This window comes from Schistocerca piceifrons, chromosome 1 (genome assembly GCF_021461385.2).
Source record: "Schistocerca piceifrons isolate TAMUIC-IGC-003096 chromosome 1, iqSchPice1.1, whole genome shotgun sequence".
NCBI lineage: Eukaryota > Metazoa > Arthropoda > Insecta > Orthoptera > Acrididae > Schistocerca > Schistocerca piceifrons.
This window is the reverse complement of record NC_060138.1, coordinates 614,542,628-614,567,722: the sequence shown is the minus strand read 5'-3', so window position 1 is coordinate 614,567,722 and position 25,095 is coordinate 614,542,628.

Below are 25,095 nucleotides of genomic sequence, written 5' to 3'. Positions count from 1 at the left end.
TTTTGTTTTCCGGATGTCTTCCACGACGTCATCTGCCACCATCCAAGCGTTATCCGCTATCTTTTGCATTGAAGGTCTTCCACAGACTATTGTTTCCGACAATGGCCCACAATTCATGTCCGCAGAATTTCAGTCATTCTGCAAGGCCAGTGGTATTCAACATCTGACATCCGCGCCGTTTTCGCCTCAGTCAAACGGTGCCGCTGAACGTTTGGTCCGGACTTTCAAGTCGCAGATGTTGAAATTGAAAGAGTCGCATTCTCAGGAGGACGCGTTGTTGCTCTTTTTGTCTTCGTATCGCTCTCAGCCCCGAGATGGTAGCTCGCCGGCTGAGTTGCTCCACGGTCGTCCTCATCGAACCTTGATGTCTTTGCTACATCCGCCGCATCAGGTTCCTGTGCAGCGGCAGCCGCCTGCTTTTGCTCCAGGCGACGTTGTATACTATCGCCACTATCGAGGTTCACAGCGTTGGCTCGCAGGGCGCATTCTTCGCTACCTCGGCCGCGCTATGTATCTGGTTTAGGGGGCCTCTGGTGAGGTGCGTCGGCATCTCAATCAGCTGCGCCTCTGTCGTCGCACGGGTTCTGCCGCTCCCCATCTGCTTTCAGCGACGGTGCCGTCCGGTCAGCGCCCTGGGGACCCTTCTACCGGCTCGCCTCATCCCCAGGTGTTACCGACGCTGCCTTCCATTTTGCCCCGTGGCGACGCGCCGCCGCCGCTTCCGCCTGTTCTCCCGTCGGCGACGCCCGCAGTGGACGCTTCGCTGCAGCCGCCAAGCGCCTCCCTGGGTCACGCGCCGCCGATCGCTTCCCGTGACCAGCTGTCCTTCGACATGGACCTCTTGCCCGCTCCGGACCAGATGGCGTCTTCGCCCGTCGGGTGCCCCGACGCGATGGAGGTCGACCCTACGGCCCCTCCTGTATCTTTACGGGCGCGTTCACCGCATGTTGGCGTGCACCCTGGACTAGGTTTTCAGGCGTTTCCTAGCTCCCTTCGGACCGAATGGCCGGGTGCGGGTGGCACAGCCTCGCCTGTTCTTAGGCTCCCCACCTCGTCGCATACGTCAACATGGGGTCCTCCCCATGGCGGGCGGAAGGCTTATAACACAACCGTTCGCCGATTTGCGGCGGAGGAATGTGGTGTCAGCGCCAGACATCACACTTGCTAGGTGGTAGCCTTTAAATCGGCCGCGGTCCATTAGTATACGTCGGACCCGCGTGTCGCCACTGTCAGTGATTGCAGACCGAGCGCCGCCACACGGCAGGTCTAGAGAGACTGACTAGCACTCGCCCCAGTTGTACAGCCGACTTAGCCAGAGATGGATCACTTACAACTACGCTCTCATTTGCCGAGACGATAGTTAGCATAGCCTTCAGCTACATCATTTGCTACGACCTAGCAAGGCGCCATAGCATTTGATATTACACTCCTGGAAATTGAAATAAGAACACCGTGAATTCATTGTCCCAGGAAGGGGAAACTTTATTGACACATTCCTGGGGTCAGATACATCACATGATCACACTGACAGAACAACAGGCACATAGACACAGGCAACAGAGCATGCACAATGTCGGCACTAGTACAGTGTATATCCACCTTTCGCAGCAATGCAGGCTGCTATTCTCCCATGGAGACGATCGTAGAGATGCTGGATGTAGTCCTGTGGTACGGCTTGCCATGCCATTTCCACCTCGCGCCTCAGTTGGACCAGCGTTCGTGCTGGACGTGCAGACCGCGTGAGACGACGCTTCATCCAGTCCCAAACATGCTCAATGGGGGACAGATCCGGAGATCTTGCTGGCCAGGGTAGTTGACTTACACCTTCTAGAGCACGTTGGGTGGCACGGGATACATGCGGACGTGCATTGTCCTGTTGGAACAGCAAGTTCCCTTGCCGGTCTAGGAATGGTAGAACAATGGGTTCGATGACGGTTTGGATGTACCGTGCACTATTCAGTGTCCCCTCGACGATCACCAGTGGTGTACGGCCAGTGTAGGAGATCGCTCCCCACACCATGATGCCGGGTATTGGCCCTGTGTGCCTCGGTCGTATGCAGTCCTGATTGTGGCGCTCACCTGCACGGCGCCAAACACGCATACGACCATCACTGGCACCAAGGCAGAAGCGACTCTCATCGCTGAAGACGACACGTCTCCATTCGTCCCTCCATTCACGCCTGTCGCGACACCACTGGAGGCGGGCTGCACGATGTTGGGGCGTGAGCGGAAGACGGCCTAACGGTGTGCGGGATCGTAGCCCAGCTTCATGGAGACGGTTGCGAATGGTCCTCGCCGATACCCCAGGAGCAACAGTGTCCCTAATTTGCTGGGAAGTGGCGGTGCGGTCCCCTACGGCACTGCGTAGGATCCTACGGTCTTGGCGTGCATCCGTGCGTCGCTGCGGTCCGGTCCCAGGTCGACGGGCACGTGCACCTTCCGCCGACCACTGGCGACAACATCAATGTACTGTGGAGACCTCACGCCCCACGTGTTGAGCAATTCGGCGGTACGTCCACCCGGCCTCCCGCATGCCCACTATACGCCCTCGCTCAAAGTCCGTCAACTGCACATACGGTTCACGTCCACGCTGTCGCGGCATGCTACCAGTGTTAAAGACTGCGATGGAGCTCCGTGTGCCACGGCAAACTGGCTGACACTGACGGCGGCAGTGCACAAATGCTGCGCAGCTAGCGCCATTCGACGGCCAACACTGCGGTTCCTGGTGTGTCCGCTGTGCCGTGCGTGTGATCATTGCCTGTACAGCCATATCGCAGTGTCCGGAGCAAGTATGGTGGGTCTGACACACCGGTGTCAATGTGTTCCTTTTTCCATTTCCAGGGGTGTGTTTTATATTGTGGTTATAACATGTACCGTCAAGAGAGATGTTCTACGATTGTGGATTAAAGTTAAGTATTACATCAACTACGTACTTTATTTGCTACTAATAATTCCTTTAACTGTTCCAGACCTCACACCAATCTGCGTGAGCTTAACGCGTGCCTTTCGGCTTCCTCTCATTGTGACTTGGCTGTCTTGCCAAGCCACAACAGCTTCAATGGCAGTTCTTCGTTGCAAATTTCGCAGACAGATTATCTCATGTTTTAAAGTCTTTGACCTCCCAGGTTTCCTGACATCACTACGTGTTTATTTTCTGTTCTTTTCTTTTCTTTTTTTTTTTTTTTCTTCGTGGCAATTACAGAGCCGTGTCTATAGCCACGAATCGCAAAATTTGGGCCAACTGACGAATCTAGTCATTCAAGAAATTGTTGCTATCCCTGCCCAGACACTTCTCCATATGGTCGAGGATTTGGAGAATGGTCCTGAATTGTGCATTCAAAATGATGGACACTGCAGCGACGTCATTATTTTTCACAAAAAGATTTGGCCTACATTAAATGTAAAGTAGTGAACTTCGATTTAACGTTAATAAACACACATTAATTTTAAAACTGACAGCGTATTCTTTATTTAAAAACCGTCCGTCTCCCGTGTGATTTGCTGTATATCCCGCAGACAAAAGTATTTACATGAAAAGGAAAAACTGGTAGAAACCGTCTTCAGAAATATCACGTCGGGTTCCTGATGAGGAAGAAACATGTGAGGCAATACTAGCCCTGTGACTTATCTCAGAAGAGAAAACCTACGTATAGAAAATTTCTTGACAGAGAGAAAGTTTTAGACGACATAGAAATTCTGAAGGCAGGAGGGATGAACTACAAGTAGCCTAAGTTTACTATTTGAACTGAAAACGTATTACAGTTATACGATCCGAAGGACATGAAAGAGAGGCTGTAGCTGAAGAAGGCGTGAGGCTGGATTGTAGTCACACTGCACGTTATGCAGTCTGCACATTAAGCGACCGGGAGTGGGAACCAAAGAAAAATTGAAAAGTTATTATAGTTCAGGGAGAAGAAATCAAAACTTTGTGCTTTACCGATGTCACTGAATTACCTTAGAAGCGAAGAATGACTTGGAAGTGTTGTTCTACAGGATAGGTTGTGTCTTGAAAGTATGCCATCAGATGAATATCAAGGAAAGTAAGACAAGGTTAATAGAATGTAGTCACATTAAATCAATTGATACTAATAAAATTATATTAGGAAATGAGACACAAAACGAAGTCTATGACTTCTATATCTAGACAGCAATAGAACTGGCAATGGCCGAAGTAGGGAGGATGCAAAAAGCAGACTGGAAACACGAAGAAGGCAAACTTCGTAACACAGAAATAGGAAGTATTTTTTGAAGATGTTTCTCTGGAACGCAGCATTTCACGGAAATGAATGGTGAATATTTCAGATAATAAGACAACAGAACCTCATTAAATTTAGTTCTGTAGATAAAAAGACTTGCACAGGAATGAGTAGCATGGAGACCTGCATCAGAATATGGTTCAGTCTGAAGATCATGACATAAACAACAGCTCCCAGCGAAATACTGTAGTATCAATTTCATAGTGTTCTTTGAAGCTGTTCACTTTCCAGTTCCATCATATTAACAGTTTACAGGTACGAGAGTCCGCAGGAAAACCGCATTGACTAACAGAAAGGAAACACGCTGGTGGGTCCAGTGGTTAAGTGTTTGCGGAGGCTTCCCTCAAGGTAAGACCGCGGCGGCGGAGGGGTGGAGACGAAGGCAGCGCTGCCCGCAGACAGCCGTTGGCCGCTGGCTGGCCAGCCAGCCGCTGTGTCAATAGACAGCTCCGTCCCTGCAGGTGTGCCGCGCTCAGGCGACAGCGTGTTTGCCGCCGCGCGCCTGCGCAAACACACCCGCACCTGTCCCTGCTGCTGGTCCACCGTCTCAGCGCTGTCTCCAGTCCCGACCTCCGTCACTGCCAGTAAGTGTCTCGTCTCACGGCCGCCCATTGTCTGCTGCGCACGCCCCACATCGATTTGGTTTTCGCCACAACTAAGCATAACTGAAGGTATTTCTTCAAATGACGCGGTCGAAATTCTGTGTATTCATGTAGAATCGGCAAGATATGGACAATAAATTATTTGAAGGCACGGCTAATTACAATTTAAACGTGATTAATACAGCATACACAAAAAAAAAAAAAAACAACTTTTACAACCACAGTATTTAATATCTGTCAAACATTAATAGAAATTAGTTCACTATTCCCCTCTATCCGGAAAAATTAAAATTCATGATAACGCAGATGAAACGAAAGGTATTTACACTTTGAGTCCCAGAAGGCATCCACTATTCTAGGGCTACTGCTCACCTCAGCCAGAGGCGTTGTACTGTTTCTGTCGCCTTAGCACTCCTTTATCATTTTGATCTCAAGTGTTACAGAGATCTCCCAATTCTGACTCCAATACTGGAATCCCTAAATCTTCGTTATCGATTCCCCTTTCTCCTCATTTAAGCATTCAATGAATCTTCCCACCTATCTGCTCTTTTCTCTGTGTTTAAAAGTAGGATTCCCACTGCAATCTTAATGTTACCACGAAACCTTGCAATTTCACCGACGATAGTTTTGACTTTTCTATTTTCTGGGTCACTCATTCTGACAATCATTTTCCCTGCTGCCATTTTGCCTTGGCTACTCTGCACTTCCCGTTTATTTCATTATGAGGTGATTTATGTTGCTGTATTCCTCTTCTTCCACGATTATTTTTGTACTTCCTCTTTCCGTAGATCAACTGAAATATTTCTTTTGTTACCTTAGGAGTCTACGCTTTTGTCTTCCTTCTACGTAACTCTGACTATCAAGAACGTGTTACCGCCCTTTTTAAGGATGTCCACTCCTCTTCAACCTGAACTGTTTACATTGATATACCTTATCGCAGTAAGCAAATCCTTAGCGAACTTCAAACACCTGTCATCATTCCTCAGTATTACAGTATCCCACTTCCTTCCTCACTGATTTTTCTATCCTATTAAACATCCATCTACTCTTCATCATTGCTACATTATGATGTGACTATGACTGCAGCTGGGTGCGCCTAGCAATCTAGTTTTTGGTATTGAAACCACTGTCTATCTATCTATCGCTTGAGCCTTGTCCCACAGTTACACAGGGTCAGCCATCGTTAATCGGATTTTGCATGTTAATGTTTAAGGGGTGGCCAGATGCCCTTCCGTCCGCCACCCCGAACCCCCCAGCATGGAATTAGTGTACCCCAACTGTCTGCATCGAGTGTAATCCATGGAATAATGTGAAATTTTTCAGCTGTCTGCGAGCCGTGTAACTGAGGCGGAACATGGGGACCAGCCCGGTATTCACCTAGCGGGATGCGGAAAACCGCCTAAAAACCACATCCAGGCTAGCCGGCACATCGGCCCTCGTCGTTAGTCCGCCGGGCGGATTCGATCAGGGGCCAGCGCGCCTACCCGAGACCATGAAGCAGCGCTTTAGCGCTCTCGGCTACCCTGGCGGGTTATAGAAACCACTGTCTAACCAAGATGTAATCCAGCTGGAACCGTCTCGTACCTCCGCGTTTTTTTCAAAACACATCTCCACGAGTGATTCTTGAGCAGATTGTCAGCTATTGCCTCGTGAAAATTATTGCAGAACTGAGATAGTCTTTCTCTTCTCTCATTGGTGCTACCTAGCCCACGTTCTCCCGTTGGCCCTGCTTCTATTCCTTCCACTATAACCGCATTCCAGTCTCCATGATTATTAGGTTTTCATCTTCGTTTACATACTGGTTATTTGTTCAGTATCGTCATACAATGTCTCTGTCTCTTCATCTTCTGCTTGCGACGTCGCCATGTATACCTCGACTATCGCTGCCGGCGTTGGCTGTCGAATCTGATGAGAACCCTGTAACTGATCTCGTCCAAGTAGCTCATCCTCTGCTCTACTTTGTTACTCGCAACGAATGGTACCATCTTTACCCCATTTTCGCCCGCTGTTGATATTACCCTATATTTGTCTGGCCAGAAAGCATCATCTTTCCATTTCACATTGCTTATCTCCACTACACCTTGACTGAGCCTTTACATTTCCGAATTTAACAATTACAAATTTCTCCATCCTAAAGCAGAAATACACTGGTGTGTAAACTGAAACGCGAAAGTAATTTTCCCATGATGTGTCACTAACAAGTAACATATCTCAATGAAACTAGGGCCGTACATAGAGAAAATAGTACAGTACCGAAGGTAACTGAAAGGGATGCTCAATGAAACGAAAAGAAATGGCATTTCCCTTCAAACACAGTAATTACACTGAAGCCATCGCGATTTATAATGATCCCCAGGACATTGCAAGAGGCGAGACATGGGTCTCAATAGACTGTGTAATCACGCTGTGCGTTGTTTTCCTATGCCTGCCCACGAGGTTGCTAAGATGTTGTGGTAGGACGTTCCAATCCTCCACCAGTGCAATTGACAACTACTGGATGATAATCGGTTTCTGTGATCGTCTTATAGTACGTCTCCCAAACATATGCCACACATGATCTTTGGGGTTTAAGTCAAGGGAGGCGGCAGGTAGATCCGTTCACAGAATATCTTCTCGATGCAACAGTCCCCGACAAGCGCAATTTCATGCGGTCGCGCATTGTCATAAAACTGTAGTCTAGACTGAATACGCCCCTGAAAAAATGCACACGATGCAGGTTGGTTGATTCTTTATCCGATTAGGGAAGGATGGGGAAGGAAGTCAGCCGTTCCATTTATAAGGAAGCAAACCTACACATGCCTGGAGCGATTTAGGGAAATCAAGGAAAACCTAAATGAGGATGGCCGGACACGAGGAAGGAGCTGACCGGTAAGTGTACGATATTCGAAGATTTGTAGGTGACTACACCCATGCAACATTGTTCCTTCACAAACCAGCTGGCCAACGAAACGATCATTTCCGACACTGTTACTGCATTAGGCGCCCCAACTCTCACAACATTCGGGTGCGTCCAGAATCATTACTTAGACTGAATTGTTTTCATCCGAGAACAGCTTGTGACCCTGCTCATTGATCCAGCTCTTATGTACTCATTGCAAATGATACCTCCAATATGTGTATCAACGGAACACAACTTACTGGTCTTCGAACAAAAAGATCACCCCTGTGCAGCCGGCTTGCCACTCTGAAGCTAGAGACTACGGGCTCTGTTGCATTGTTACCAGTGGCTGCAATTACACCAGCTGTTTGACACTGGTCCCTTTTCGTCTGTTGCGCAAAGTAGTAGCCATCTGCTGCGGTAGTCGTCCATCTCTCCTTCGGGCAGCAGTGCCTGTGGTTTGGAACGCTCCCCATGCACATGAAACGTGCTGTGAGCAATATCAGACCCCAGGGCTTCACTCGTCACGCAACCTTTTTCAAGTTTTACGATGATTCTTTCCCTCGTGAAGTTCTCAAAATGTAATGACTCACACCACTGTAGTGCATTATAATTGTTTGTTAATACACACTTTTCTACCTCTTTCAATTGCCCCATGTTGCAGGGCCAGCCGCCTGTACCCTTACAGTAACGCTGACCTCACCGTAAGCGAAGTCCAGCTTTCAGTACACGACCGGGAGGCTTCCGGCAAAACGCTCCCGCACCTCCATTCATTTCCACTAAATTGTTAATACGTTATGTTACAATATGCATGTCGTCAAGTTTTGCAGTCAGATTACGAGGGGATTTCAGCAAGTAATATAATAACTTTTTTCTTTCGGGGAATTTCCGTTGAAAAAATACGGAATTTTTCGTGGGACATCGCGAAATTTTCCGTCTTCAGCCCCCATAGCTTCAGGCGGCGGCGCTTTACGTAGCCTTCAACTATAGGCGTCTGTAACGGGAGCACTGACTTTCTTTTGGCGGAAAACCAGAGCACAGCAGACACTAAGAGGCGATTGCAAATGTCTACCACGACGTAGCTGTGAGCAAAAGCACGGTGATTCGTTGGGCGAGGCGTCTGTTAGCATCGCATCAACGCCGCGGAAACTTGTCCGACTACATAGATCTGAGATCTCTGCAATCTTGGTACGATCGGACACTCTCATTCAAGATGATCTACGGATCAAAATCAAACGTCTCTGTTGAAAGTAATGGCACCGTTTGTAACACTGTCATCGGTATTACCTATAATGATCTTATCTAACTTCTTTGTCTGCTTTTTTTACTTAATGTGACTTCTCTATAACCATAGTCTTTGATGTGGCATCAATATAAATGTTTCATTCCTTATTTATGTTACTTTATGTAATTGCAATTAATGACAAAATATTGTGCTGTACAAAATGAAAGTGTTATACTTTCCTGGTTCATGAATAGAGATAGTAGGTTTGTAATCACGTAAAACTTCGAGGGAAGACCCTTCGCAACGAAACTGGCTAGGTGGGAATAGAAAATGTGGATCTGTCGGTCGAACTTCAAAGTCCTGTGTGGTTGTGTCAGTCGGTGGTTAGCAGCCAAAGAGCGTGCAACTGGTGAACTGAAAGACGCGAGAAGAACTACAAGATTATATAATATAGCCTCGGATGCGGACATAATGCTGCTTATTACTCATGGCATACATCGGTTAGCTCTGTACTACGAAAATGCGATGCCAATAAGAGAAATTTCAGAGTTTGTTACACAGGAAGAGGCATGGATTCATTTGCCCCTTTTTTTTAAAAAAAAAAAAACGCACAGGAGATCGACGTTTGCACTACCTTCATCTCAAATTGTCGATTAAGTACGGCGTAGTTGCATGGACCAGTTATGTGGTTTTTCTTTATATAGTAATTTTGTGGAGTGTAAACTTTATGTTGAGCCACCGTATTTTACCCTTAGTCATTTACGTAGAAATTGCCCCATCGCAAGTGCCACGATAAATCCGAGAATCCATTTTACTGAACTGAAATGCAATTATCTTCTTTAGCGTAAGTTAATAAGCTTGTGGGGTTGTGAAGTACATAATTATTTATTGAGCATAAGTTTCGAAATACTCCATGCAGTTTTCATAAGTGGGCAGTTGAGGTATTGAGTTCAGATTTTCTAATTGAAGTAATAGTGTTTACATTTTCATGTCTTATGTAGTTAAGAGTGTTTCTCATATTGGGTTGTGGCTAAAGTGTTATGCCACGATCTGAGTCCACCGATATTTTAGTTTTTGGGTCACCATGCTAGTAGTTGAGCCAGATTTAAATGTCATACAACAACAACAACAACCAAAAATAAGCAACTGGCAAAAAATTTTCAAACTAAACTAAATTTAGGCATCACATGTTCCACTTGAGCTAAAGAATATAAGGAAGTGAATATTCCTTGTGAATGAAAATAATAATCAGTTTAAAAGATATAATTACTGCATAGCTACTTCAGTATTAGTAATTTCCTGTAATTAAGCTAACAAAGGAATCTCCTGCCAGTCCGTTGGGTTCTAACATTATTCAGCGTTTTACCTATAAGTATAATCATTTTCCTACTGTAATGTACAGGCAGTAAGTGTTATTGAGAGCCAGCTGTTGCCTGAACGCATTAAAACTCCTCCTGCACACTTCATATCAAATCACTGGTACATTACTTGCTAAGTCCGATTTTTTTTCCATTACACACGATCACGGTCAAAGAAGTATCATTTCAGAAGAATAACATTTTCAGTGTATTACTAATATAGTAGTAGCCGGAAGTGTTATACGTTCGTGGGATTGTTCTTCCTCTTCCACCCTACAGCCCGGATCTCGCACCTTCCTATTTACATCGGTTTGGCCCAATGAAGGGTGCTCTCTGCAGGAAGCAGGACGTGGAAAGTCGGGAGGTTGTTGATGCGGCAAGACGTTGGCTCCGACGTGGAGCAGTAGAATGATGCCATGCAGGCATACAAGCCCTCCCAGTAATGCGGCGTAGGGACCTCGCATTGAAAGAAAATCATGTTGAAATATTTTTGTAGCCAGTATCATGGAGCATAATACGATACATTGTAATCCTGAATAAAACCAACCAGATTTCAAGAAAAATGTGTTGCGTTACTTATTGAATGCCCCTCCTATTAGAAAACAATCGTACAACAACGATGGTAGTTGCAGTGAGCAGTTCTAAACAGATATATTAAACATGTCGCTCGAAGCAGTGGAACCATAGGAATTGACCATAATTATAAACAGGATAACGTTCATTAAGATCAGCTTGCTCATTTTTGTGGCCTTAGAGGAGGAACGTTCTAGCGAGTCCGTCAGTTTTTATGTGCCTGGCTTGAGGTAATGGAGCCACCATTCGAGGTAAAAATACATAAAGTCCAATGCAGTACTTCTCCGACCCGTGTAATCAATACACATAACGGTGAAATGTTCGCGACATATTGTTTGGATATAAACTGTCGCAATATTTCAAATTTATGACGTTAATGTTCTACCGCATAGAAAGCTACTACGTAATTTCTTTTCTCGAAACGACGATCGTCAAGGCTTCTCAGGATAAAATAGGGACATACCGATTTTCAGTCCACACAAAAACAAGACTTATGGTTCCTGTCGTGTTCAGAGATAAAAGTAATGTACCTTCGATGATAAAGTGTCTACAGGAAACTGCGGGAAGTAACTGTTTCATCGACTATACGGTTAGGAAGTCTGTTAGCTATCATGAACATGAGATTGGTTCGTATTTCTTCGGGTAATTAACTTAATACGGTTTTAGCCCCAATTAGGGATTTACTCTGCTGATAAATCTGAAACTTTTGTATTACTCAAGATGTTGTACATCTTTTCACTTTAATCCAACGTCTTTTTTTTCCTTCTGATTGAAATTGACTTGAAATTTGTACTGGAAGTCAAGTATCATATACGTTGGGCCTGGTCATAACTGTTGATGATGAAAATGAACAAATATCTTTAAAAATAAACATATCCTTATAACTCTACCTCCCCTAATTCAAACACTTTTTTGTAACAATGGGCAGTGGGACAATATGTGGTCTAAAGCGAAATCTTCTACCGTTCTCCACCTCAGAGTCAACAACAAACGCGTATAACATATCTCTGAAGTTAAAGTAATGAGATTTGCAGTCGATGACACTATACATTGGACTGTTGATTAAGTAACATACTATAAATAACTTTGATGGTCATATTTGGTAGATTTAGGACACATATTTGAGTCCACAAAGAATCTTAAACTGCAGTATATACGACTTTAGAACGCCTCAATGTACTAAAAGCCCTTTTAAACTGCATTTGGAATTGAAAGCAGACAGATCATTAAATCTAAATGCAAGACTTCAAAACTGAACGTGAAGTACCTGAAATACTATAAAACTACTTTAACGCCACTATAGATCGTCTCACATTTCGGCTCAGTCTCATCATAGTAAATTGTACGTGGAGGCTGAAGTAGCTCCCGAATCAGGCATAGGCGACACCAACGATAATCACCAGTAGCAAAGTGTAAATCAGAACAAAATTCCTCAACATCCTCGATACATCAGCTCTGGCAGCGGGAGGTTTTAGGTGGTTCCGGAGGCTATTGGTGGCTCCCAGTGGAAAAGTTTCATGGTGGAGATCAAAACTAAATCAGCGAAAAAACGGACTAGATCGCGATGGAACGTTATTGAAATGGCCGGTTTCCGCCTGTGCTTAGGCCATATTCAAACAACACTATCAACCAAAGTCGACGACGCATAGAGGAGTCAGTTGACCTCAGTCTAGTGATATGTGCAAGAAAGAATGGAGGGATTAATGTTAGTATTAAAAACAACGCGAAAGTCTGACTGTAGGTGCATAAAGTTTCATTGCACAGGAACTGGAGAATATTCTCTGAGTAAGCATCCCATGTTTTGCCTGAAGTGATTGTAATACCTTCACCATCTGCTAGCCACCCCTCCACCCTCCACCAAATTTAGAAAACTATTGTTGATTGCCATCTCATTAATACATTGATCCGATTGCCTCCCTTATCTGTTACTGGATTCGAAACAAAGAGCAACGAACCTGACCAACACCATTTCATCGATAAATATATGTGCTCTATGTTTGAAAGAAGTATGTTCGCTCTTTTACTTCGTGTATTAAAGTGTGCCAAGAATGCCATGTACTGCGAAATCAGACAGCACGTGGTTAAAGATTCAAATCGCGGTTCTGTTCTCTGTGTTACCACGGATTACACCTAACTGTTTTTATTTGTGCTGGAATAGCAGGATTTATAACGAGCTTAGTTGTATCTTGCTACAGTCAGAACAAAACACTAAAATTATAATCATCCAGAAATTTGAGATCTTCATGCAACGTCGTTGACACCGCACAGTGATAACTTGTAGATCTTTAATCTTTTGCTTTTGATGAGAAGCTGTCATTGGATTACTGTGAAAGAGTCTAAAAATTTTATCTCATCTAAACAATGAAGTTTGTAGGGATGCCAAGTATGTTGTATTATAAATATGCTCTGCCGAAGTATATATGGTATAAATATACCACAGCACAAATTAGACATTTCTGAACTCACAATACAGTGAATCTTTCTTGCAGATGACTGAGCTTAACCACACACTTCTTAACGGCATGTCATCGTTGAATAGTTTGTGCAAAGCACTTCGCTGGGTGGTCATTCAGGTGGTCATTCACTACATCGCCGATAATACACTGAGTCATGTCGTTGTAGTTCGTCACTTCTTTACCGAGAATTTAGTTAAAATTACGTTCTAATTACGTCTTGAAAGTACACGAATGAGTCTCACACGCTATTCCGGACCATACCGCGGATTAATGAAACTGCTCTACATAAAAGCAAGTAAGTGCTTTGACACGTAGATAAAAGGGTAATACACCCTAGCTTACATTACTGCAGCTGATCAACATGTGAGTAGTTCTGCTGGCACAGTTCCCGCGTCCCGTCTTGTGACGTCATATGTCTGTTATTGCTGCTAGATGAACTAAGGTATCATCTACAATATTAAGAAGAACCACTTCTCGGATTCTGTTAATTAAATACTATTATAATATGTCATGTCACCAACTAAATGGAATTTCATATTAATCCAGATAACCCTGACGTCCTTCTGGAAGGACGACGTCACTCACTGTTGAAATTACACTCCTGGAAATTGAAATAAGAACACCGTGAATTCATTGTCCCAGGAAGGGGAAATTTTATTGACACATTCCTGGGGTCAGATACATCACATGATCACACTGACTGAACCACAGGCACATAGACACAGGCAACAGAGCATGCACAATGTCGGCACTAGTACAGTGTATATCCACCTTTTGCAGCAATGTAGGCTGCTATTCTCCCATGGAGACGATCGTAGAGATGCTGGATGTAGTCCTGTGGAACGGCTTGCCATGCCATTTCCACCTGGCGCCTCAGTTGGACCAGCGTTCATGCTGGACGTGCAGACCGCGTGAGAAGACGCTTCATCCAGTCCCAAACATGCTCAATGGGGGACAGATCCGGAGATCTTGCTGGCCAGGGTAGTTGACTTACACCTTCTAGAGCATATTGGGTGGCACGGGATACATGCGGACGTGCATTGTCCTGTTGGAACAGCAAGTTCCCTTGCCGGTCTAGGAATGGTAGAACGATGGGTTCGATGACGGTTTGGATGTACCGTGCACTATTCAGTGTCCCCTCGACGATCACCAGTGGTGTACGACCAGTGTAGGAGATCGCTCCCCACACCATGATGCCGGGTGTTGGCCCTGTGTGCCTCGGTCGTATGCAGTCCTGATTGTGGCGCTCACCTGCCCGGCGCCAAACACGCATACGACCATCATTGGCACCAAGGCAGAAGCGACTCTCATCGCTGAAGACGACACGTCTCCATTCGTCCCTCCATTCACACCTGTCGCGACACCACTGGAGGCGGGCTGCACGATGTTGGGGCGTGAGCGGAAGACGGCCTAACGGTGTGTGGGACCGTAGCCCAGCTTCATGGAGACGGTTGCGAATGGTCCTCGCCGATACCCCAGGAGCAACAGTGTCCCTAATTTGCTGGGAAGTGGCGGTGCGGTCCCCTACGGCACTGCGTAGGATCCTACGGTCTTGGCGTGCATCCGTGCGTCGCTGCGGTCCGGTCCCTGGTCGACGGGCACGTGCACCTCCCGCCGACCACTGGCGACAACATCGATGTACTGTGGAGACCTCACGCCCCACGTGTTGAGCAATTCGGCGGTACGTCCACCCGGCCTCCCGCATGCCCACTATACACCCTCGCTCAAAGTCCGTCAACTGCACGTACGGTTCACGTCCACGCTGTCGCGGCATGCTACCAGTGTTAAAGACTGCGATGGAGCTCCGTATGCCACGGCAAACTGGCTGACACTGACGGCGACGGTGCACAAATGCTGCGCAGCTAGCGCCATTCGACGGCCAACACCGCGGTTCCTGGTGTGTCCGCTGTGCCGTGCGTGTGATCATTGCTTGTACAGCCCTCTCGCAGTGTCCGGAGCAAGTATGGTGGGTCTGACACACTGGTGTCAATGTGTTCTTTTTTCCAATTCCAGGAGTGTATTTATTTTTGCGAATAACGCATTGTTGCAACGGTCTGTGACGCATTGTTATATGAAGTAGGCAGAGTCAGTTGCGCGCTGCGACAGTTAGTTTGACGCTATCGTTCATAGTGAGTGAGAACCTGTGTCTTGAAAATAGGGCAGATTTTACCATGGACGAACTGACTGACCTTGTCATCAATGGGTATGTATATTTTCTTTCATATTTCGTCAATAATTCTAAAGCTTGTCATATAATATCTTAAAGAATTAACCCATACTATTTATGGGTTCATATTACTATTGAAAGTTTTCGTCAGTTGTAATTCAATAATGTATTCAACCGTCCTTCCAGAAGGCCGTCAGGGTAATATGTTGTCGGTTTGTATTCACAGAAAACGATGTACACTGATGGAACTTTTGGACATGTTAGAATCAAAAGATGAGGAAATACTTAATAATGGTGTGAACGTAACATTACACCCTCCTCTAAATTCAACTGATGACGTAACAGAAGAAGATTTGTGTGCTGAAGAAAATCCAAGTGTAGATAAATTACCAGTAAGTCAGATCAATGCTACTGCTCTTTGTGATTTGGCCATTTCTACCAATGGTAATGCAGTGAATGTAACATGGATACAATCCTTTACCTCTGATGTTGTTCCGGGACCCTCCAGCAGTACAAAAACAGAAACAATAACAACAACAACCACAAACAAACCAGCATGGCTATCGAAGAATAAAGTTCTAAACCTCAAGAAATATAACTGGAAAAGTGGTGAAATAGTTAGTCCAGCACCTGTATGGCCTCTAATGTTCACAGTTGCAATGAAGAAAGGGCGAACACCGCTTGAATATTTCCAACAGTTTTTTGATAACAAAGTGCTTCAAATGATGGTCACTTACACAAATCAGTACAAAGCCAAGAGAGATAGACTAGGTGATTTTTCAGAAGATGAGATCTTGGTGTTTATTGCAATACTTCTGCTAAGTGGATATGTAACAGTGTCACGCAGAAAGATGTACTGGCAATCACAACAACCTCGTAACAAATGCCATGTCCAGAGATCGATTTGACTTTATCTTTTCCAATTTGCATGTATGCAACAATGATAATTTAGATAAATCAGACAGTTTTGGGAAAATCCGCCCATTACTGTGTATGCTGAATGATAGATTCAAACAAGTTGTGCCTAACGTCGATGATGGTCCCATACTTCGGAAGTCACGGGTGCAAACATTTCATAAAATCCGATGTGCATTCAAATTTTGGTGTGGAGGCACAAGTGGTGGATATATTATTTGGCTCTAACCCTACCAAGGGGCTGGCACGTGTAGTAAGGATTATGTAACGAAAGGTATGGGGTACGGTGTGGTAATGACTTACGTTGACCAGTTACTTCCACATGTTCCATATCGAATATACTTTGATAACCTCTTTACCAGCGTTGAACTACCACATGACCTAAAAGAGAGGGGCGTGGAAAAAAAGGAAGAATAAGAGGAAATAGAGTTAAGAATTGTACTCTATCATCTGCAGATAAAATGATAAAAGAAAATAGAGGATCATATGAAGTTTGTTCTGATTCAGCATCCGGGATTTCCATTGTACGTGTGAATGACAACAGTGTTGTTACTGTAGCCACCAACTTTGACAGAGTGCAACCACTACACTCTGTAGCAAGATTTTCCAGGGAACAAAACAAAAGGATTTGCGTGCCTCAACCTAACTTATTGCACTCCTACAATACTCATATGGGAGGCATAGATCGATCTGACCAAAATGTATCCCTATGTAGATGCTCTATAAGAGGGAAAAAGTGGTATTTCCCGATCACTGCACATATTATAGACATTGCAGAGCAAATTGCCTGGGATCTTTACAAGCACAACGAAGAACCCATAGATCATCTGACTTTTCGTCGTCGAATTGTGACTGCAATTCTTGAAAGTAACAAAAGAGTCACTACCAGCAGATGAAGTCCTAGTAAGAGAGCAAAACTAGATTCTAGATTTGATGGAAGATAACACTATGTTGCTGAATTACCAACGGACGAGATAAAAAAAAAGAAGAAGCAGCTGAAATGTCGAAGTAGCCACAAAAAAACTACTACTATGTGCGTAAAATGTGACGAACCACATCACGTTTGTTGCTTTTTGTATTATCATACTAGTGCGTAAAATATGTGTATAGGTTATTTTCTTTGTTTTTGTATTTATTAGCTGTTTTAGCCCATAATTTATTTATGTTTATTTCAAAGTATAAAAACGAAAACAAGTTCATCTACATCTACATCTACATCCATACTCCGCAAGCCACCTGACGGTGTGTGGCGGAGGGTACCTTGAGTACCTCTATCGGTTCTCCCTTCTATTCCATTCGCGTATTGTTCGTGGAAAGAAGGATTGTCGATATGCCTCTGTGTGGGCTCTAATCTCTCTGATTTTATCCTCATGGTCTCTTCGCGAGATATACGTAGGAGGGAGCAATATACTGCTTGACTCTTCGGTGAAGGTATGTTCTCGAAACTTTGACAAAAGCCCGTACCGAGCTACTGAGCGTCTCTCCTGCAGAGTCTTCCACTGGAGTTTATCTATCATCTCCGTAACGCTTTCGCGATTACTAAATGATCCTGTAACGAAGCGCGCTGCTCTCCGTTGGATCTTCTCTATATCTTCTATTATTGTGCAATGTCAGATACTTTAAAAATATGTTCCCTTATTGTCCTGATGTCCTTCAGGAAGGACGCCCATTTTTGGAAATACTAAATAAAAATAAATACTCAAAATTGTTTTTACTTTGTTCCTTACAACCTTGTGAATGAATGTAGATAAGATATAAATCATTTTTGAAAAACAAATAATTCAGGACTATCTGGGTTAATACCACGTCCTGTAACAAACACACATACAGTGCCGCCTTTATAAATTTTTCGCATACAGCAAGTAACAACACACATAGCTTTATAAATAAAAAATCTGCATGATATGTTAGTACGAGTAGCAACTGCAACATGAGTAATCATAAATGTCCAACTACGAGTACATGTCGAAGAGGAATACTCACATTCAGTATACATAGAAACGCCTAAGAAACTGGTATATGTAAACTGGTATATGTAAACAGGCTACAGTCAGCAACGCCTATATAAGACAAGGGTCTGGCGCAGTTGTTAGATCGGTTACTGCTGCTACAATTGCAGGTTATCAAGATTTAAGTGAGTCTGAACGTGGTGTTATAGTCGGCGCACGAGCGATCGGACAGAGCATCTCCAAAGTATCGCTGAAGTGGGGGTTTTCTCGTACGACCATTTCTCGAGTTTACCGTGAATAACAGGAATCCGGTAAAACATTAAATCTCTGACATCGCCGTGGCAGGAAAAAGATCCTGTAAGAACTGGACCAACGACGACTGAAGAGAATCGTTCAACAAGTCAAAAGTGCAACCCTTCCGCAAATTGCTGCAGATTTCAACGCTGAGCCATCGATAAGTGTCCGCGTGCCAAACATGCAACGAAACATCATCGATATGGGCTTTCGGAGCCGAAGGCCCTTTCGCGTACCCTTTATGACTGCACGACACGAAGCTTTACGCATCGCCTGGGCCCGTCAACCCAGACAGTGAACCGTTGATGACTAAAAACACGCTGCGTGGTCGGACAAGTCTCCTTTCAGATTGTAACAAGCGGATGGATATGCAAGGGTGTGGAGACAACATGGACACTAAATGTCAACAGGGAACTGTTCAAGCTGGTAGAGGCTCTGTACTGGTGTGGGGCGCGTGAAGTTGGAGTAATATGGGACGCGTTGTACGTGTGGATACGAATATGGCAGGTGACACGCACGTACGTGTGCATTCTGTCTGATCACCTGTATCCATTTGTATCCATTGTGCATTCCGACGCTCCTGGTAAATGTCAGCAAGACAATGCGACACCCCACACGTCCAGAATCGGTACAGACCGGCTCCAGTAACACTTCCACTGGGCATCAGACTCCTCAGACATGAACATTATTGAGCATATCTGGGATGCCTTGCCACTTGCTGTTCAGGAAAGTTCTCTACCCCCCCGTAGTCTTACGGACTTATGGACACCGAGCGAGGTGGCGCAGTAGTTAGACACTGGACTCGCATTCGGGAGGACGACGGTTCAACCCCGCGTCCGGCCATCCCGATTTAGGTTTTCCGTGATTTCCCTAAATCACTCCAGGCAAATGCTGGGATGGTTCCTTTCAAAGGGCACGGCCGACTTCCTTCTCCGTCCTTCCCTAATCCGATGAGACCGATGACCTCGCTGTCCGGTCTCCTCCCCCAAACAACCCCCAACTTATGGACAGCCCTGAAGGATTCATTGTGTCAGTTCCCTCCTACACATCTTCAGGCATTAGTCGAATCCGTGCAACGTCGTTCTGCGGTACTTCTGCGTGTTCACGGGGGACCTACACGATATTGGGCAGGTTTACTAGTTTCTCTGGATCTTCAGTATGTAAAGATCAGCTGAATAAGGGTCCGTGGAACCCCTATACAGTGTTTTTCGTCAGTGTCGCAGAAGGCGGGAGGGGGAGTCATTATTGTGGAATAGCATCGCTTCAGTCGGCCTTTCTGGGTCGTTTATCTTGGGCGGCGTCTGCAAGACGTCTCAGTTGTTTACAATAAATTTCAGAAGTGATGGTTACACCTTGAGGAAACAATTCGTAGTACACCGCACCGTCGCTGTTTCACCACATGCGTAACATTATCTTCTGTGGATGCGCGCAGATATTTGTATGGAAAGTTGCTACTTTGTTTGGACTTAAGTATTCTTTTCTTTTCCTCATGTTTGCACAAAGACACCATTTTTCATCACCAGTAATGATACAGAATAGAAATGGTCGATGTTCCTTTGACGCCAATTGATGACGCGCTAGCAGAGATGCACCCGCTGATTATTGTAATTTTGGCCTAAAGCATGCAGAAGACATATAACCGATTTTTGAACCTTCTCCATTGCATTATAATGTTGCACGGTGGTGGAATGCTCACAGTTCATCACATTTGCCAGTTCTCGAGTACACTGACACGGATCAATGTGAGTTAATACATTTAAACGATCTCATTCAAACCTTGAAAGATTTTCCCGAACATTGAGAGTCACCAACGTCAAAACTATGCCATTTAAAACGAGAAAACATTTATGGCCGTGCTCTTTCCAACGGCATTATCGCCATACGAGGTCAAATACTTCTGACTGCCTCCGCTGCTGTCACCCCTCCACTGAACTGAAACAGAAGAATATGCCGGAAATGTTCCGTTTTCTCCACTTGACACCTCTGTCTCTAGCCCCTACAGCTCCACCCACTGTCTCCAAATTAGAAAATAGCAAAATGTAAAGTCAAATATCAACAGTGAACTACAAATAAAAAATGACAATCATTAATTAAACCCGTAGCAGCCGAAATACGAACCTGCAAAACAAAAACGCTACGGCCTTATGTGACAACCTAATATTTTCAACAAATCGTATGTTTACTCATTGACCTCGTATACTGAACCAACTTGCCATGTAATGTGCTGGGAAACATAACTCGTATCTTTGATCACGCCGTGAAATCTCGGGTGGCGCTATTCGAAAATGTGCCCCGTCGGCAGAAGAGGATTAATTTCCGGCGGCAGAGCCTCGCTAGCGGCCGAGAAACGAGTACAGCGGCACGGGGCGACCAATCACGGATGGCGGACTGTTTGCTTCCTGCGAACCAGATATCGCAATTTGCAGCGCGTGTCGGCGCCACTTGCGCTTCCGCCGCTGGGAGGTGGTGACTACCTACATGCTGCCCGCCTGTACACATGGCGCTCTGTTACGTTGGCAGGCCTGTTCCTACCAATTGCGGTGCCATCCCCGGTCCACCGTACGCCGCCCAGATTATAATAATTGCCCAATTCCGAAGCGCATTTGATGGCTCTTATGATGTGTTAAAAACGCAGGCGGCTCATGGTTTCAGTCCTATTATTTGTTTCGTTTTTGGTGGTGTCCACCGATTAACCAGCTACTGTTGCTTATGAATCCACATAACGATACACTTCGCAAATTTTTATGTTTCGTACCCACATACGAGGGGTGCTCAATACGTAATGCCTAAAAGTATCTAGGGTACAGCGTATCATCTGTCAATCTTTCAGACGTCTTTACCCATTTGTTTGCTACAATATGTAGATTGTCCGTAACAGCAAAGAACTAGCAGCACAAAAGGTGAATTTTCACATTATCAAAGGAAAAAGAGCTCATAGCACTTAAGTTATGCTTTTTAGACCCCATGTTAGAGGTCATTTTTTTCCTGTTTTGGTTCGTACTGCCGTGGCTCAAAATGTTCTTCGTTTTAAGCATGTGGAGGAATGGATATCTCTAAAAAGGATAATCACCGACATTGGAAAGAAAACCGTACCTACAAAGAAGGTAACTGCGAAGAAACCACGGGTAGCAAAAGAAATACAGGGTGAGTCACTAACTATTGCCACCAACAATATGATGGGAGGTGAAAAGTTTGTGGGACAAAAGTTGCATGGTATAACGGGATCCATAATATGGTTCTTTGTTGATAGGTGGGGTCGCTCCACAGATATGAAGGTCTACTTCATTTTTTATGGGATGCTATAGTATGGTACTTATTTTCTGATAGCGGCTATTGAGACTAATCCAACGATGTGTAATAGTAAGATCTTTGAAGGTCAACGATGGTCACTAAGGTGGCGTCAACGTCCATTTACAGAAGGTGTTCGAAGTGATGACCATTGATGTCAACGCAGTGCTGCAATCTTCTTATCATGGATTGAGTAGTATTCCTTATATCATCGGCGCTGATCGAAGCACATGCTCTGACAATTCTCTCTATAACACAAGGATCTCGAACCACAGTGCCAACTTGCGTTACCTGGTTCGTAACTTTCCTTTGCCGCATATGTTTCCGATGCATTAAAGATCCAGTTCTCAATTTATCATACGCATATTTAAACGTACGACGGGTAGGGTGACTATGTTGAGGATATCATTCAGCGTGTAAGTCTCTAGCTCTCTCTGAATTTCGTTTGCATTCTACATAAATAAGAAGCATATCGGCTTGTTCTTCGCAGGAATACATCGTTCACATTCGCTTTATTCAACGTCACTAGTCTTGCCGTTCCTATTAGTGTTGTACTGGAAAACCGTCGGCTGGTGTTTACACGCCAATGACACGTAAGATGGACACACCGGCGAATATTTGCTATTTGGGCGATATACGAGATACAATTGTCAGAGCATGTGCTTCTATAAGTGCCGAAGTGATGAGGAATACCACTGAATCCATGATAAAAAGATTCCAGCACTGCATTGATACCAATGTCATAGCTTCGAACACATTCTGTAAATGGACGTTCATGCCAACTTTCTAACCTTTGTTGACCTTCAAAAACCTAACTATTACACATCAATGGATTCGTCTCGATAGCCGCTATCGGAAAGCATCCCGTTAAAAAGAAACAAAGTAGACCTTCATATCTCTAACGCGACCCCACCTAGCAACAAAAAACCAACGTCATATTATGGTCCGCGTTGTAGCATGCAACATTTGTCCCACAAACTTTTCAGCTCCTATGGTACTTTCGGAGTTATTCTAGGTTGCAATAGTTGGTGACTCACCATGTACTTCAGCTAATCGATGAAAGAAGGAAGTACAAATATGTTCAGGGAAGTTCAGGATCATATAAATGCAAGTCGCCGAGGAACCAGAAAATAGGAAGCGCAGGGAAGCTAAGGCGTAATGGCTATATAAAAAATTTGAAGAAGTACAAAAATAAATTACTATTGGAAGGATTGACTCAGATTATAGGAAAGTGAAAATAACCTTAGGTGAAATTAAAAGCAAGCGTTGTAACATTAATTGTGCAACAGGAATTCCACTGCTAAACGCAGAGGACAGAGCGAACGGGTTGAAAGAATACAAAAATGGCTCCGAGCACTATGGGACTTAACTTCTGAGGTCATCAGTCCCCTATAGCTTAGAACTACTTAAACCTAAGGACATCACACACATCCATGCCCGAGGCAGGATTCGAACCTGCGACCGTAGCGGTCGCGCTGTTCCAGACTGTAGCGCCTAGAACCGCTCGGCCACTCCGGCCAGCGAAAGAATACACTGAAGGCCTCTATGAGAGAGAAGATTTGATTGATGTGATAGAAGAAGAAACAGGAGTCTATTTGAAAGAGATAGGAGATCCAGTATTAGAATCACATTTTAGGATAGCTCTGGAGGACTTAAGATCATATAAGGCAGAAAAGTTAGCTAACATTCCTTCAGAATTTCTAAACTTATTGGGGAAGTTGCTACAAAACGACAGTTGTGTTGAATTAATGAGTCTGGATACAAGCCATCTGAATTTACGAAAACTCCACGCACCTCAGAGGACTGTTTTGTATCCCTCCTGGAAGGCGGCGCGTGGGTAGGAGAAGGAGCAGGAAAAATACGTCGGTACTGCAGTGACTTTAAAAATGGTTTACTGGAGCTAGAAAGAATACATAACTTGTAGAGATGCGACGTCTTCGACCCGTCGTATGGAGAGAAAACTGAAGCGAAGTGTCCTGGCTGGTTGCACCTGATAAAATGGGGCGACGCAGTCGCGATGCTCGTGGAGCTGCACAGCACCAGCTAGAGAGCGCAGTCGTCGGTGTCTCGTGGCAGTGCCAACCTTTGAAACTATGCCATGGCATCTACATCTACATCTATATCCATACCCCGCGAGCCACCTGACGGCGTGTGGCGGAGGGTACCATGAGTACCTCTGTCGGTTTTCCCTTCTATTCCAGTCTCGTATTGTTCGTGGAAAGAAGGATTGTCGGTATGCTTCTGCGTGGGCTCTAATCTCTCTGATTTTATCCTCATGGTCTCTTCGCGAGATATATGTAGGAGGGAGCAATATACCGCTTGACTCTTCGGTGAAGGTATCTTCTCGAAACTTTAACAAAAGCCCGTACCGGGCTACTGAGCTTCTCTCCTGCAGAGTCTTCCACTGGAGTTTATCCATCATCTCCGTAACGCTTTCCCGATTACTAAATGATCCTGTAACGAAGCGCGCTGCTGTCCGTTGGATCTTCTCCAACTCTTCTATCAACCCTATCTGGTACGGATCCCACACTGCTGAGCAGTATGCAAGCAGTGGGCGAACAAGCGTACTGTAACCTACTTCCTTTGTTTTCGGATTGCATTTCCATAGGATACTTCCAATGAAAGTCAGTCTGGCATCTGCTTTACCGACGATCAACTTTATATGATCATTCCATTTTAAATCACTCCTAATGCGTACTCCCAGATAATTCATGGAATTAACTGCTTCCAGTTGCTGACCTGCTACTTTGTACCTAAATGATAAGGGATCTATCTTTCTATGTATTCGCAGCACATTACACTTGTCTAATTTTGAGATTCAATTGCCATTCCCTGCACCATGCGTCAATTCGTTGCAGATCCTCCTGCATTTTCGTACAAATTTCCATTGTTACAATCTCTCGATACACCACAGCATCATCTGAAAAAAGCCTCAGTGAACTTCTGATGTCATCCACAAGGTCATTTATGTATATTGTGAATAGCAACGGTCCTATGACACTCCCCTGCGGCACACCTGAAATCACTGTTACTTCGGAAGACTTCTCTCCATTGAGAATGACATGCTGCATTCTGTTATCTAGGAACTCTTAAAGCCAATCACACAATTGGTCTGTTAATCCGTATGCTCTTAC